Source organism: Nothoprocta perdicaria, unplaced genomic scaffold (assembly GCF_003342845.1).
Source record: "Nothoprocta perdicaria isolate Ctin4 unplaced genomic scaffold, notPer1 scaffold_194, whole genome shotgun sequence".
NCBI classification, from domain to species: Eukaryota; Metazoa; Chordata; class Aves; order Tinamiformes; family Tinamidae; genus Nothoprocta; species Nothoprocta perdicaria.
The window spans coordinates 1,388,167-1,403,131 of record NW_020455138.1 but is presented as its reverse complement, the minus strand read 5'-3'; the positions used below and the strand labels follow the sequence as shown (position 1 = coordinate 1,403,131).

General features: G+C 38.0%; 1 protein-coding gene across 4 annotated transcripts in view; it reads left to right on the top strand.

The window, feature by feature from the left end:
* Positions 1–345: 345 nt before the first annotated feature.
* The window catches only part of MEF2C (myocyte enhancer factor 2C), a 116,097-nt gene continuing 101,477 nt past the window's right edge, over positions 346–14,965 (top strand). For all 4 annotated transcript variants that reach the window (XM_026037246.1, XM_026037244.1, XM_026037245.1 and 1 more), the window contains exon 1: positions 346–873. The gene's annotated coding sequence lies outside the window, so the exon portion shown is untranslated. The remainder of the gene's footprint in view (positions 874–14,965) is intronic.

Sequence of the window (14,965 nt, the reverse complement as noted above, 5' to 3'; positions counted from 1 at the left end):
GCGGGCCCGCGCCGCGCCGCGAGCCGCTGCCGTGGGGTCTGCGGGTGACATGTGCCGCTGCCCCCACCGCGGAACTAAAATTAGCGAAATGTCAGGAATGGAGAGATTGATTCGCCCAAGATGCAATTATCATTTAAAAAGTGCTTGATTGAGGTGCTGATGTTCAGTGATTTATTCTGCATACCATATACATAATTAAAGTAGTGTAGTGGAGTAATTTATCAATCTCGTTTAGACTAGAGGGGCAAGGAAAGGAGCTGCTGCCGCGGCTCTATGTTTGTTTTATTAAAACGCTTTCGGGCTCTGATCCCGCCCCCTTTTTGCAAGAGTGAAACTGATTATTTCTCCAGCTCGGGAGGAGAGAGTCACTCGTTTGGGATTGTGGGAGCGAGAGAAAGAGAGACGCGGAGAAGGAGAAGCGAAGGGAGGAAGAGGGAGAGGAGCAGAGAAGGACACCTCATCAGGCGTGTAGTTCGAATCCCTGCCTTGCCTCCCCCTTCCCCTCCGCGATGTTACAAAGGCTCTGAGCTGCTCTCCTTTTCCCATTCGCCTGCTGTCACTTCCTTCCTGGACGCTCTCAGGACGAGTCCGGTTACTTTTAATCCGCCGAGCAGCTCCGGCACTTTCTCCTCCTCCTCCTCCGCGCTGCACGCACCCGCACAGCACGCACACCCGCACGCGCACCGCAGGCATCGCCCGGCTGCTTATTGGATTGACTTTGAGGCTCGTGCGGGTGCTTCAGGGAGGCTGCATGGTGAACCAGGTGGTGAATATTTAAAGGCTGCAAGAAGTAAAGGGATTTTTGCTTTTTCCTGAGAAAGGAAAATATCTCAAGGACTAGCCTGATCATCTAGACAGCTAAATGTTTATCATGTAAGTACATGGGGAATTCAGCGTTGCGATGAGATATCGTGGGCATTGTACACAAGCCCCATATACGTTTCCTACTGCATTTGGAGAATGTATCAGTCGGTGTGTGTGGAGTGGGATGGAGGCTGCTKGCAGACTTTTGAAGGGGATGATTGCACTGTCAATTGCTTTAAAGTAACTTTTCAGACAAGTAACATTGTTAAATCACTGTCTAGTCAAATTACCACAGACTTGTCCCTATCGGCGTTGTAAGTGTTTAAACTTTGATGAAGTTAGTTCACGTCATTTGTATGCTTGATATTGCAAAGTGCTTGGAGCTTATTTGGTTTTAATAGTTCACCAAATGCTATGACCTTGTAGTGCTTGTACCCTGATTTCTCTGACTAAGGAAACAGCCCAGCTTAAGAGTGAAACRCTCTTAAACTTAATTGTATCATAGCTCTTCAGTTCCTGAGCTTAGGGAATGCGTGCTCGGAAGTGTTTAACTTCGTGCATCTCTCATTTGAATGCCTAAGGTTGGGATGGACAGACTCCTTATATTGTTGTGGAGATTTAAGACAGGCTTCCTACTTTTGTGGGGATAGTTTGCTTTGATCTTTACATAGTACTGTATGTAGGTAATCTCTACTTTTTTAGCATGAAGAAGTAGGACTAGTCAGTCTTTTAGAACTGTTTATTTTAATTGTGGTGCAGATACTTCGGGGCTAAGATAAAGTTTAATATAAATGAGGCACATGTAAGACGATTGGTGCAGTATGTAACTGTAATACGTGTATTTTCCATAAAACTTAGTGTGACCCTCTGGCAGCTTGAAAAACAAAACAAGTATAAAGGTAAAATAATAATTCATTTTCTCAAAAACATATATATAAAATAGAAAAGAGCACAGTGCAAAGCAAAACTCAGTTAATCGCTGCAGGAACTTAAACATCATCTTTTATAGAAGAGTTTTATTTTCTTTTGTTGTATATAGCAATTATTATTATTATCAAAAACCTGTATCCTAAAATCAAATACTGTAATACACAGCTTCAGACTAAGGATTTAAGAGAATTAAGCAGAGAAAGGCACTTTGCCAATATTTCACTGGTGATCAGAAGAGAATTGCCTTGACACAAAATGAATTTTCCTAGCACATATTTAATGATGAGCTTGATAGCAAATGTCCTAGTTTCATATCTTTACTTTAAAAGTGCTGCAGGATGAATGGTAAACCAATTGTGTTAGATGAAAATACGACTAGTTTGCTTTTTACTGGCACTTTCCAGGGTATTGTGGTAGAAGAGTAAAGATGTTTATATGGAGTATAATAACTCTAATCCCTGCAGGCTTGGCAGGGCATGGAATATAACCACCTGTGAACCAGTTTTAACCTCCGTATTACATTCTCATTTSCAGTTCAAACATTTGATCACTTCGGGGATTTGTTCTTTTGTATACTATCTTTTTTTAATATGATGCTAGGAGCCCAATGAGTAATATATATATATATATAAAAAATTCTTGATCAGTTTTATTAAAATACATGTATTATTTATATATTAGTCTGTCTGCATTCACAAACTCATAATTCATATTGAGTCTAATAGAAAAGTCTCTTCTCACTCTTAAGTCCCTTTGGAAGTAATGGAAAATTTCTCTGAGTAAGAACTTAAGAGAACGGCCCTTCATTCCTTTTATATGCATTCCTCATGGTACAAATCCTTTTGTTTTTAAATCTTGATATATTTTCTTTTTTAATTAGTATACAATAGATAGCATCAGAAGGGAATTGTAGGGTTTCAGATGTGAAGACTTTCACACAACCCAGGACTTACACAGCTGATGCTGCTTGCATGGAGATGGACCAGGAATAGTGGGCTGCGGGATCAGGCCCGCAGAAGACCTTAACATAGGGCTTTGTCCCACAGCTTTCTTGGCTTAGAGGTTGAATGAATATTCCTCTGATTTCCTTGTAAATGAAGGTAGGAATCAGATATGTTTGTATACTGTTAAGATCACTTGAATAAGAAAAAAGGAAATAGGCTTAAAAAAGTCTTGTGGGAATTGGTACTAAATGATGAATAGTGYGTCTTTTAGAAGCACGTTCCTGAGATGCTAATTTTAGAGAGTCATATGGATAATCATACACATACTTACTTTCTATGAAGTTTCTTTCATTATCGTAGTCAGATTTTTTTCTTAAAACTTTATAGTTCTTTTTTCCTAAACTCCCTTTATTTGTGGCTCTGCAACATATGTATTCAAAATRGAGAGACACTTATATTAAACAGTGCTGTTTTAAAAAATATCTAATATGCGTTAGGCAAAGAGAATGAACCTTTCTGATATTTTTTCCAAAAGTTTACCTCTGAAAGATTTTGCTAGTGAATTGAGTAACTCCCTGTTTAGTGAGTAAATATAACTGCATACAGACTTAGGAACTAAGCAGAGAGTTGTGAACTCGATACTTTTGCCAGTTTCGTTTTTTTTTTTAAATTTTACTTTCTTTTGTAATAGGTTAATTTACTGTACTAGGTTAATTTGCTGTTCAGCAAAATACTTCAGCTCATCTTCACAGGGAGCTAGGGAGTATTTCTACGACTCATTAGGCAAGAAGTCATGAACTGATACTGGGTGCTTGAAAGAATGATCACTTGGTTCATGATACGTTGACTCCGGTTTACCTGTTGGACATAGTTCTGCTAAATTACCTGATAATATAATAAATCCAAAAAATCAGATAATATATAATGAAATTCATTATAAAACTGATTATGAAGATGAACATTAAAAAAAGGTGCTAAGTAATTTCAAGAAGTTCGTAGTCTCTGCTTCCRCATTTTGAGATATAACCATACTGGTTATTTTGGGGACATAATTTAAGCTTTTTAAGTTTAGCTGTATAATATTAACAGAGATTTTTTTTCTACATCCTCGTTCAGACTCTGTAGTAATTTAGATATATAAAGCATTAAAATACGTAATTTAAAACAGCTATGAAACTTTAAGAATAGGGTTTGTATTATGGTATATTGAAAGGTTGGAAATATGKTTTTTTGCACATTATTTCAAAAGCAAAATGGCCATAGAAGAATTCYGGTTAGCAAGCACCACTGATGGTACAAGTGAAAAATTGCGGGGGTGGGGAGGAAGGAGAATTTCTTAATTTTCTATTTTTAAAATAGTGGAATTGCCCAGCTCTTCTGACAGCTTTAAGGTGACTTTCTTAGGACTGATGGCCAATTTTACATGTGGACAGGTGATTTAAAGCTGGTGTCTTCAGTCCTCCACCTTAATCTCACTGTCTCATTGACTGCAGAGCTTGTCTGTTCAGTGGKATCTGTCATCTTTAGGAAATCAGACCAGCTTATAGAGGCGATTCACAAAACCAACAGTGACAACAAAGTCTTATGTGCCTTACAAAAGAAGGATTAGGCAGTTCACATGTCATTTTGATTGGGGAGAGATAAAAGCTGATTGCTGCAGCATGGCAGGGCACACTTCATTTTCAATTGATTATTTTATAAGACAAGTATAACTCCGTTGCTTAGTCATTATTAAATGCAATTTAAAGCAAGGAAGATTCAATTTTGCGATTATTAGATTTCTATGACTTGATGCTAAAAGGAAGAGCCACTTGTAGCATTGGTATACAATTTTTCAAAAGCAGTGTTTATTCACCATTTCTGGAAAACAGGTTTAAAAATTAGTTGGTGATTATCCTGGGATTTTTTTAGAACATTTTTGCCTAAATGATATCCTGCAATAGCAATTAAAAGTTCTTGAAAGACTGTGCTAAATTCACAGCGCTTACCCTATTAAGACGAGGAGTGGAGAAACAAGTGTACGAAAGGTGTCAGTTTTTTTGCAGTTTTATCAAAAAAGTATTGTACTGAGGAACAAGTAAGATGTCTTAGTTCCAAACTGTTCTCTTATATTTAAAAACAAAATATAATATACTTCGTGTTGCATCTGTGAATGTGGCACCCTGACCCGAGAAAATAGTTAGCAAATTAAATGTTGCCCTTTATTCTTATCAATGAGAATACAAATTTTTAGCTATTTGCATAATTTAGTTATGACATGCCCTTTAAGATTTGAGAATATTAAACTTCCTTGATGGTTGCTTGTATGCTAATTTCTTACCTTTAAAAAACAAGAACAAAAAAACCCATTTTTTACCCAACTGATGCCTCCTAGTGTTTCACATAATAAAACACTAATGAGTCACCCATAAATGTAAACATTGTTTTTTCATTGCCTTCATCTTATRTGATACATAAAATTAATATTTATGTATTTAATTTTGTGTGTGTTATAATCAGAAGGAGAGCCCTGTAAATTTAGATGTTTTGTTTTAAAGGACATTAYGAAGCACATTTCAATTTTCTTTGCTTCTGGCTTTGTCTAGCTGTATTTGGTAAAGTCGGCGTCATGCGTAGCATACGTTCTCCTTTTCTTTTCCCTTCTGTTTTCCTTGTTCATTAGACTAACTTTTCAACAACTTCTTATGAGTCTCAAAAGGCAATTTAAGAAGTTTCGGTAGGATAGTGTTTCCATTGGAAATAGGCAATAAATGCAGCCATACAAGCGTTKGAAATAACTTGAAGTACCTCACAGCCAAGTGAAATGAAGAAGGCTACTCTGAGACATGCTCGCTCATTKTAGTCCTTAAAGAGTAGTTAAATTGTTATATTCTGTAAATATTCTTCGTTATTTTAATGCTATATAAGCAAAAAATAATATTAGGCAAGTTTTCATATGCACAAAATATGCACCTTGCAGTTTCGATGCTAGAGGTGGGGGTCCAGTACCTCTGAAAATGAATCTGTGTGCGTAAATTATTGAAGCAGAGCTTGGAGTGCTCAAGACTGACATATAGTGTCCTTTTCTTACAAGTTCACTTTGGCCATAGAACCTATGAATACCTGAAAAAGCATTCAATTATATTAGATTTATATCATGTAACAGTAGTGGGGTTTTTTTTCTTTGTTTGTTAAGAAGGGAAGATATAATTTTCAAAGAGTTTTCAGGCATCAGTGTGACAAAATATAACTTAGGGGCTATGATTGTGTATTTGAGCTGTCTGTACAGTCTTACCAGGATGAAGTAGCGGCGAAGGCTGAGAATACTTTTGCACAATTTAATTTCACATGTTAATGTCATGTAACCTATTATTCTAAGGATTCAAGAAAAGCAATGGATTTCCTAGATACTTGTTCCACTGAGCAAGTTTTGAAGAGAAATTAAGTGATTTTACACTCAAAACATTGTACATTCATCAGAGCGATGAAAATTTTCAGCTTCTTCTTAATGAATATATCATAAATTTAAATGTCTTCACCTATCTACATACATATTTTTTTCCTTTCCCCACAGAATACAGAGAGTTCARTCTACACGTTCGGATCTCAATTGTGAATTGATGCATGGTTTTAAATAGGTAAAAATAAGAAATTTTTATAGGTTTTTAGGATTGTGTCATCACCCATGCTTGTAACACACTTTTCCCCCATTAGTTTTAAACAGCTTGGGGATGTGCCGCTTATTTAAGCTGCTAAATATCAACTCGTATCCTACCCTGTCAACTTTCTTGTGCCTTGAGAGCATTTCAGAGCATGCAAATGGCCATCCTTGTTCAGGCAGGAATGCTGACATGCACAAGCAATAGGATTTTCTCATGGCTTAGTTACATTGCTGCTTCTCTTGGAAAGAGAAAGTAAATGTGAGGGAGGAGTGAAGCACAGGGAAGGTTTTTTAAGGCAGTTCACATATAGGGTCATTAACAGACCTCTGCTAAACTGCCTTTTTTTTTTTTTTTTTTTTTTTTTCCCCTCCTTTCTTCCTCCCCCCAGACACATTTAGATTGTAGAAATATATCCTCAGAAACTCTGCAAATATATCATCATACTTGGTTAGAAACAGGTCTGGAACAAATATTTGACAATTATTTATTGGGATATTGTCTGGAATAAAGTTTTTTGCCAGATGGATTCAGCAATGCAGCCGTGCGGTCCCTCGCCTGGGTGCCTCTGTAACTCCCCAAGCAGGTGAGCTCACGGCCCGCTGCTTCAGCAGGGTGGACGCGCTCGTCCCTGCCTTCCCCACCTTCCCTGGCATTGGAAGGCCCTGAGAGTTTGAGCGTAGAGAGATTCAGAGAGCTCTGCCAAGGAGAAGTCAAAAGCTACTGCCTTAAATTAACCATAGGGGAGTCCACAGATTAGGGATGGAATTGAACAGATGGCATAAAAATCCTGGGTTTCCTGTTCCCAGGTTGTAAAGCGCTACTGATCTGAAATTTAGAATTCAACCCAACAGGTCTTTTCTGACTCTTATTTCTTCAACCGTATAATTGATTAAATGAAGTTTATCATGAAAATTATTATTAACCACATGCATGCGTTTCTGTGAGAAACTCATGTAAGACCTTTTGCCTTTTATTTAATGCCTTTTATTTATCATTCCRTAATCAAAAGAGGCACAGTTAAGCAAACACAATTAGAAATAACATAATTTATTTTTGCTGCTGTAGGTACAGCACTCATGTCATCCTGTGGAACCCACGCTCAGTTAAATAGCAGTGTTTAGTTTTAAGCAGTCAATCAGTAGCCGCTAGCAAAATATGTACAAAGGACAAGAAGGGAGGATTGTGAAATTGTTTATAAAACACATCTGCAAAAGCAAACATAATGCAGAGCAGTGTCCACGTGAAGTGTTACTTCAGTAGTGGAAATAACAAGTAACATAGTGGCATACGCTATTTAATTTCTAATAAATTCTTCCTCCTCAGACAAGGGCATTGTAGTATGTCATTTCCATTTGGAATAAAGGTGCATTATTTTAATCCCAATATCTCTTACTTGTTGAGTAATCAGCCTAGAGATGTTCCAGAACATATCTACCAGTGCAAGACGCTTTGAGGAGGGCACATCTCATTTTAAAAATCCCTATGGAATTCCCAGGGGAGATTATTTTATGTCGTTCCACTGGGTGCTAAAGCTGTCCCAAAGCGGGTGGATCTTCAGGAAAGGGCAGGGACCCGGTTCTGGCAGGACTGGCCGTGCGCCCCTTCTGCGCTGGCAGCTTGGCCGTGGSCACGTGGAGCCAGGAGCTCCCCTGGGGCCGCAGGAAGGCTGGCACCCTTCAGGAGACACTCCTGGGAGAGGGGACATCACGGTCCCTCGCGCTCAGGCCTGCGTTGCTTCCGTGTCCACCTGTATCCTGAGGGCCGCTCCTGCCTGTAGCGCACATGGGGAGCGGGGGATCAGGGAAGGAGGAGGCCCTGAGGAACATGGGGACTTTGCAGGGCTTGTGAAGACAGGATCCGAATGGAGGACAGGGCACAATAAGCTGCGGTCACACACGAAGCCTTAATCTTGCAGACTTTCTTTAAACGTACTTCCTATTAAAGGGTATAGAATTTGGCTTGCTATGAATAAGCCTTAATTATAGTGGATGTAGGGTAACAGTTCTAACAAAATAATAACAGTGATTGTTTAAATGTGTTTTATACATATGAGGAACTGACCTTTGAAGCGCTATTTGATAAAATCCTGTTTTGCCACAGACTGCTGGAAAAGTGGCCTGKTTTTCTTTTATCTTGTGTATAAGATGCAGATAAAGGACTAGTCGAGCAATATAATGGGGAAAAGCCAGTTTATTACCCTGCTACAATATGTGAAATAAGTGTGAAACTGCGCGTTTATCTAAACCTCCACACAACATATTTTATATGCTGGAATACTGAGCCAGAGGCTGCGTGCTTGCAGGGGCACACAAAAAGTACAGCTTTTTCCAAAAAACACATGCATAAATTTTAGAGATCAGAAATATGACCCCAAATATTAGTAAGAGTCTACAGASTGGTAGACGCATTTGAAACTAAGTGGAATGAAGCAGAATTTCATTAAAGTTCTTATAATAAACACTAAGACAAAATAACCGAGAGCGGATGAATTACTAGTGCTTTTATTTACACATGGCATGTTGTTAGCAATTGTAAATGATTCAAAATTGTGTTTCAAAATTAATTGGAAAATAATATTCCAGATTTTTCTTAAAAGGCAGCACGATGGAGTGATTGGCAAGCTCCCTAATTAAAGCAGAACTGCCTGTGATTTTATGTACGGAGAGGGAGAATGCCTACCTTTATCCTTGGTAGGCAGAAATCTGCATATCTTCACTTATTCCAGCTACGTATCTGGTGCTTCTCCTGTACTGTTATGCTACAATTAAAACAAAATTGTACAGAGCAGAAACAAAAGAATATTTCTCTACAGTCTTTTTAATATTTCTTGGTATACAAGTTGAAAAGTGGTAAATTCTTGTAAAGGTAAAGGGTAAAATTCTTGTATTTTTGTTTTCTAAAATTGATATTGACAAGGTAAAACAAAGGTCTAGATTCAGCGCAAGTTCTAGTGCTTAAACCCTCATTCAAAAAAACATATGGTTAATTTAGTTATGCTTCTGCTAGTTATTTGTCATGGGCTTCATGTACATGGTTTGATGATGAGCAGAATGGTCCATCTTGAATGCCTGGCGTACTGAGTGTTGCCTTTCTCAAAAGTWCATACTAGAAAAAAAATGTAGCGGGGAAAAGGTAGAGTGGCAATAATTGCCATGTGATTCCTCATGACAGAAGCAGAGAAAGAGAGCAATAGAAGAAATGGTGTTTTTGCATGGAGTTTTTTTACCGTGAGGCATTTTTCCTACTTGTAGACCCACAGAGGAATACTTCTCTGAGTCCACCTGGAGGTCTCAATGGAGCCAGAGCATCTTCTCTGTTTATTTTTCTACTCCATAATAACAATATGAAACAATACATGGTGCAGCAAAGAGGCGTGACACAAAGTAAAGATATTCTGGTCTGTTTTGATGAACAGAACTTGTCATGTCTCTGGACAAGTGGTGATTTTCTGGTGCTGCCTTCTGTTACAAGTCGCTAAATGTTGTCTGTAAAGCAGTAGCGCTATGTTCTACCACATTTTATCCGTGCAAGATTAAAGACAAACCTGTCATGAGACCATCGGTTCTTTGACTACCACAAACAGGACATGGTATAGCAGTTCTCCAGATTCCTGCTTAAAAGTAGTTTTAATGGTCAGGAAGAAAGTATTTGTTCTCTCCTTTCGCTCTACTGTTTTCCAGATGTGATTGGAAAGAGGAAGCTGTTCCACTAATGCATCAGAAGATTGCTCTGTAATTTAAACACCATCCTAAAAATAGAGATTCCGTGTTTGATAGATATTAGTTSAAAATACAATGTAGATATTTCAGATGTGCCTTTAAAATCATGAAGTGTAGCAGTATAGTTTTGTAATGATTCTTCTGCAGATACTTGCAAAAAAGAGACTTGCAGCAACATTCTGTTTTCATATGTTCATCTAAATGCTAATCTTAAATGCAGAATGATTGAACAAAAATCTAGTACCATGCATGCACACAGGGTACATTTGATGTATGCAGTGATCTCAGCTAGATATCTAAGATTAAAATACGACTTTTTTATTGTCAAAGTGAAGATTTTGTAAATCTAGTTCTGAAAATGTGCTCCAAATTTTAACCAGTGTTCTTAAATGTGATAATACCCTTTGCCACGTGCAGCCCATCAGTGATGATGATTTCCAGAAAGGCTGGGAAGAGGCGTCCTTTAATATGAGTTACCAAACTTCATAATAAAAAGCAATTTTAAAAATATTTCATATATCGTGATCTTGTGAATACACTAGCTGTCATCTCTGAAAAGGTTCTTCTTCTGTGTTTGAGCAGTTGAAACAAGCTGAAAGAAACTGTGCAAATAAAATGCAGAAGATGCACAATAGTCCAAAGCATAGGATGCAAGACCGAGACTCAAAGTCTTTCCATTTAATTTTAAATTCAGCTACAATCTTATTTTATGCAAGTCTATTATGCAGAGAATCTCAGTTCTGCACAGGCAAAACAGAGAGGAGAGCTAGCAGCTTCACTGAGGTGCTGTAGGAGCGAAAATCCACTAAGTGTTCCAGGAGGTACCTACGCAGCTTAGAAAAGTCTTAGGGCTAGATGAAAAAAAAAAAATGAATATAGGTTTTGCTTCACTGCGTGTCTTCTTGTCTACTGGAATCCACATCTCCAGATTAAGTGCATAAATTCTTATTAACCACTCATTTAACTTCTACAAAATAAATCCAGCATTTGAGAAACTTGGTGTGAAATCCTTCCTACTCTCCATTTGGAGTAGTTCACAGAAAATAAAATTTTCTTTCTGGAATCTTCATCTTTGGCTGTAGCATGTTCTGGAAGAACGCTACTCTTCCTTTCCCATTTTGAGGCCATCTCATTTTTGCGCAGCTAATTAAGTATTCAGCAAATGGAGGGCTGTAATTGAATCATATTCCACCGAAATGCCATAGCTCCTTAGCCAGCGAGTTGGTCTCTTGTCATCTCTTCTCAAAAAATACCAATGCTTCTGTCTTTCTAGTCTGTAATATAGCTTAAAATAGTTTAAGCAGCGATTTTCCCTACAATAATTCCTACTACATTGTCTGAAAAGTCTGATTTTTCTTTTTTTATGCACAATGCATAAGGAAGAAGATGCCTTTTGTTTTATCTTTACATTTAGGCATGTACTCATCTAAATGTATGAAACTACTACTTTTACGTATGAGCATGCTGTAAATGACTGAAAGATTGATTATAGGTTGTTTGAGACAGCAGCACATCTTCAAGGTGAGATAAATTGCTCAGGCTACCCAAGAATGTTAAATAAACTTTTATGAGAATATATATAGTTCAAAAATAGCAGTTACATGGCCGATTTTGGTCATCTGCAGTGGAGCTTGGGTGGTCCTTTAGGAAGGACCTTGTGGCCTAGCACACGTGCCTCTTCAGCCAGTTTCTTGGACAGTTAATGTTGCAGTGTTGAATATGTGTGTGTATGAATCCCAACCTGACTTCCTGACTGCGTTATTTTGCTTGCGCAAGTGAAGAATAACAACAACTGTGGTTAAAAAGTTGTGCAGATATCCATTCTTGTCTAGTATTTATGTAAGAGCATTATGATCTTGAAATAGCTTGCTGGCAGTAAAATTGTGCTGCTTTTCCCTTTTCTTTCCACTCTAATAGTGCAATTCTGATTTCACAAATACAAAGAGAACTTACATACGCGGATATGGATATATTTATTTAGCAGTATTGCGGATGTCATTGAATACATGAAACTATCTCCTTTGCTCCTGTATTCTGACTTGATGTGATGACCTACTAAAAACTCCTTTTCATACGGAATTATCATTCGTTCTGTTAATTAACATCCACATCTTTCTCAGTCTCACTGTGACTCCATTTCCGAACTCATTAGCACCAGAAGTACCACTTGAATAGAACTTCTCAAAAGAAGATCTCTTTATCTATCTTCTCTTCCAGACCACGCTTAYGCTACTGAAGAGAATGTGTAGAGGCCTGCCTTTTCTTTGATCAAGAGCATTATGAGGAGACTTAGAAAGTTTATAAAGTTCACTTTTGGGTATTATAGCCTGGACACGTGTGGTCGCCATTCATACACCCTGAAACAAGCTGAAACCTCAAGGTGCTGCTCCTGATCTTCTCTCAGGCTAGAGACATATAGGCTGCTCTTGCCTGGATGGTGATTTTAGTATGTAATGGTATATATGAGTTTTAAAAATATCAAATCATTCCATTTTGCTAATGTGATTCTGAAATACCTTGAGAGTATCAGCCAATCACTGCATATGGAATACATAAGTCTGAAACTGTCGGCCTCATGAGGCATCCAGATGCTCTAAATATATGACTTTTGCTGTTCAGACCATTAGGTGCTACACTAATCTTTACTCAGCCGGCAGTCGCATCTTATTGATGATATAGAAGGCGAAACTGGACATCAGCGTACAGTTCAGAAATGTTTGTGTGTCCTTCTAATTAGAACACACTTTTCTTAAAAAAAGCAACAACAAAATACCCATCTATGTCTATTTATTCTATCTTCAAGGGACTGACCAAAAGGAAATGACTTGCCCACAACACCTAGGATAAAAGATTTATTTTGGAGACTCAGCAGAATTCCTAAATTCATCCCAGAGTATAAGTAAGCCGTTCTGCTGACATGATAAGTCGGTATCTGGGATTGGTTTTTAACTGTTAGTGAAGAACAGATTCTGCCTTTATATAAGCTTACCCAGTTATCATTATTTGTAGTGGAATTTCTGTACTGAAGACTGTAACTCATTGATCCATTTTAGCGCCGTCTCAGGCTCTCAATCCATATATTCAACAGTAAAACTTGAGAAGCTGTAAGCAGGAACAGCAAAGCTGACTCAGTCACCATTTGCGCTAATTTAACTTGTCAGACTCACTAGTTCTTTAATGCGAGAGTACTAGGAGGGAATTTGTTTAATGTCAGTTTTAAGTATAACAACATTTTTGGCTGAAAGCATAACCAAGCGCGGGAAGGATATACTAGCATTTAGGATGGCAGCCTGCATTTGGGCGGTGGGGATTGAACTCCTTCTCCCAGCACACATTTTGCACGAGTATGAAGAGTTCACGTTGTGCATGCGTCAGCCCCTTGCCTGTGAAATGAGGGTGATACTTCCCTGCAGCAAATTCTACAGCACGCAGACACTATGGGATGGCGGCCATATGAGTCCTGCAGGGAGTAAACAAGACAATGTAGAGTATAAATATGCAGTTCCTTTTACGAAGTTGCACTACAAAGTAATGCGTGCAGTCTGCAACAGACTCTTAGATAACTTCATTCTTGTTGCAGAGACTATTTTAATTAAAGTGTAGAACTTTCTGCCTCTTTCTGTCCATTTTTCTTCTACTTCTTTAGTTGTTGTGCCAAGGTATCCATGTGTGTTTCTTCCACTGTCATCTGGCTCCTTCCCAGCAGATGCACACAATCTGTTTTGCTGTCACTGACAGGGCTCAGTTTATGGAAAGAATGTGACAGAACATGCTGCTGTAGTCACTTGTACAGGGTTCTCTTTTCAAAAAAGTAATCGAGAATAAATGCATTCTTTTTTTATTTTTTACATATGGTACAGTCATAGGGTTTTATCCAGGCTACTCTGCGTCGAGTTAAGCTCAGTACTTGTTTAATGTGATAGCTTTTATAAATCTCTACTTTATGAATTATAGATTGCCAAAAATGTATGTAGAAAATCATCACACAACAGTCGACAAACCTTTCTGTTTCAAATGGGTGGCAGTTATCCCCAACCATTCTGGAATAAATGTTGTAATAATCCCAATATTTATTTAGAAAATACTACACTATTTCTTTTATTTTTTACATTCCAATGTATAAGTGTTGCTGATGACGAAAAAATCTGGGAGTAATACATGAAYGATACAAAAGGATATTTATACATGACTATATTCCTCCCAGTAAAAGATACTTGTCCAATAAGAGGTTAGGTAGATTAAAATAGCAGTATGAAATATGACCATTTTAGACTTTGTCTAAAAGAAAAAATCTTTTAAAACTATTATCGGGGCCACTTACTGTCATATTGCAGTAACAGGTGCTAACAGAGACCAGGGCCTGTAGTTTAAGGTGCCGTGTAAATGCACATTAAAGGTCAGCTTCTGCCTTAAAGAATTAAACCAAGTAAACCAAGGAGGTGGAATAGAAAGAGATATGGATAGTTTTGCTACTCAGAATGTCCTGCGACTAAGTTTGCTAGTAGGAACTGTTCTCATTGCTCAGTAGCAAGAGTTAGTGTGTTAGTTAGACTGTATGAAAGGTGTCCAGCAGGACTAACAGTGTTTATGGTCCAATGGGATGCTCCCATTATGTCTTTGCCAGTGGCAAATAAATCAACAGCTCAAATGTGGTAAACATAACTTTGAGTTAGTGCTTTGCTGCTTTCTATCTCTATCACTATGAGAACATGGATGACGGGAGTAAATTCCACGTTGGGCAGCTAAGGTTACAGCCCCAGCTGTTAAAAAAAACTGTTAACATTAAATATGTATGAGCACACTCGACATTTATTAAAGAATAGAATTTGTTTTACAAGTTGTTTGTAATTCTATTATTTTCATCCTTAATGATCTAACTCCCATCTTTGAACCGCACTTTGTTCAGAGGGATTGGTGTCTCTGGTGG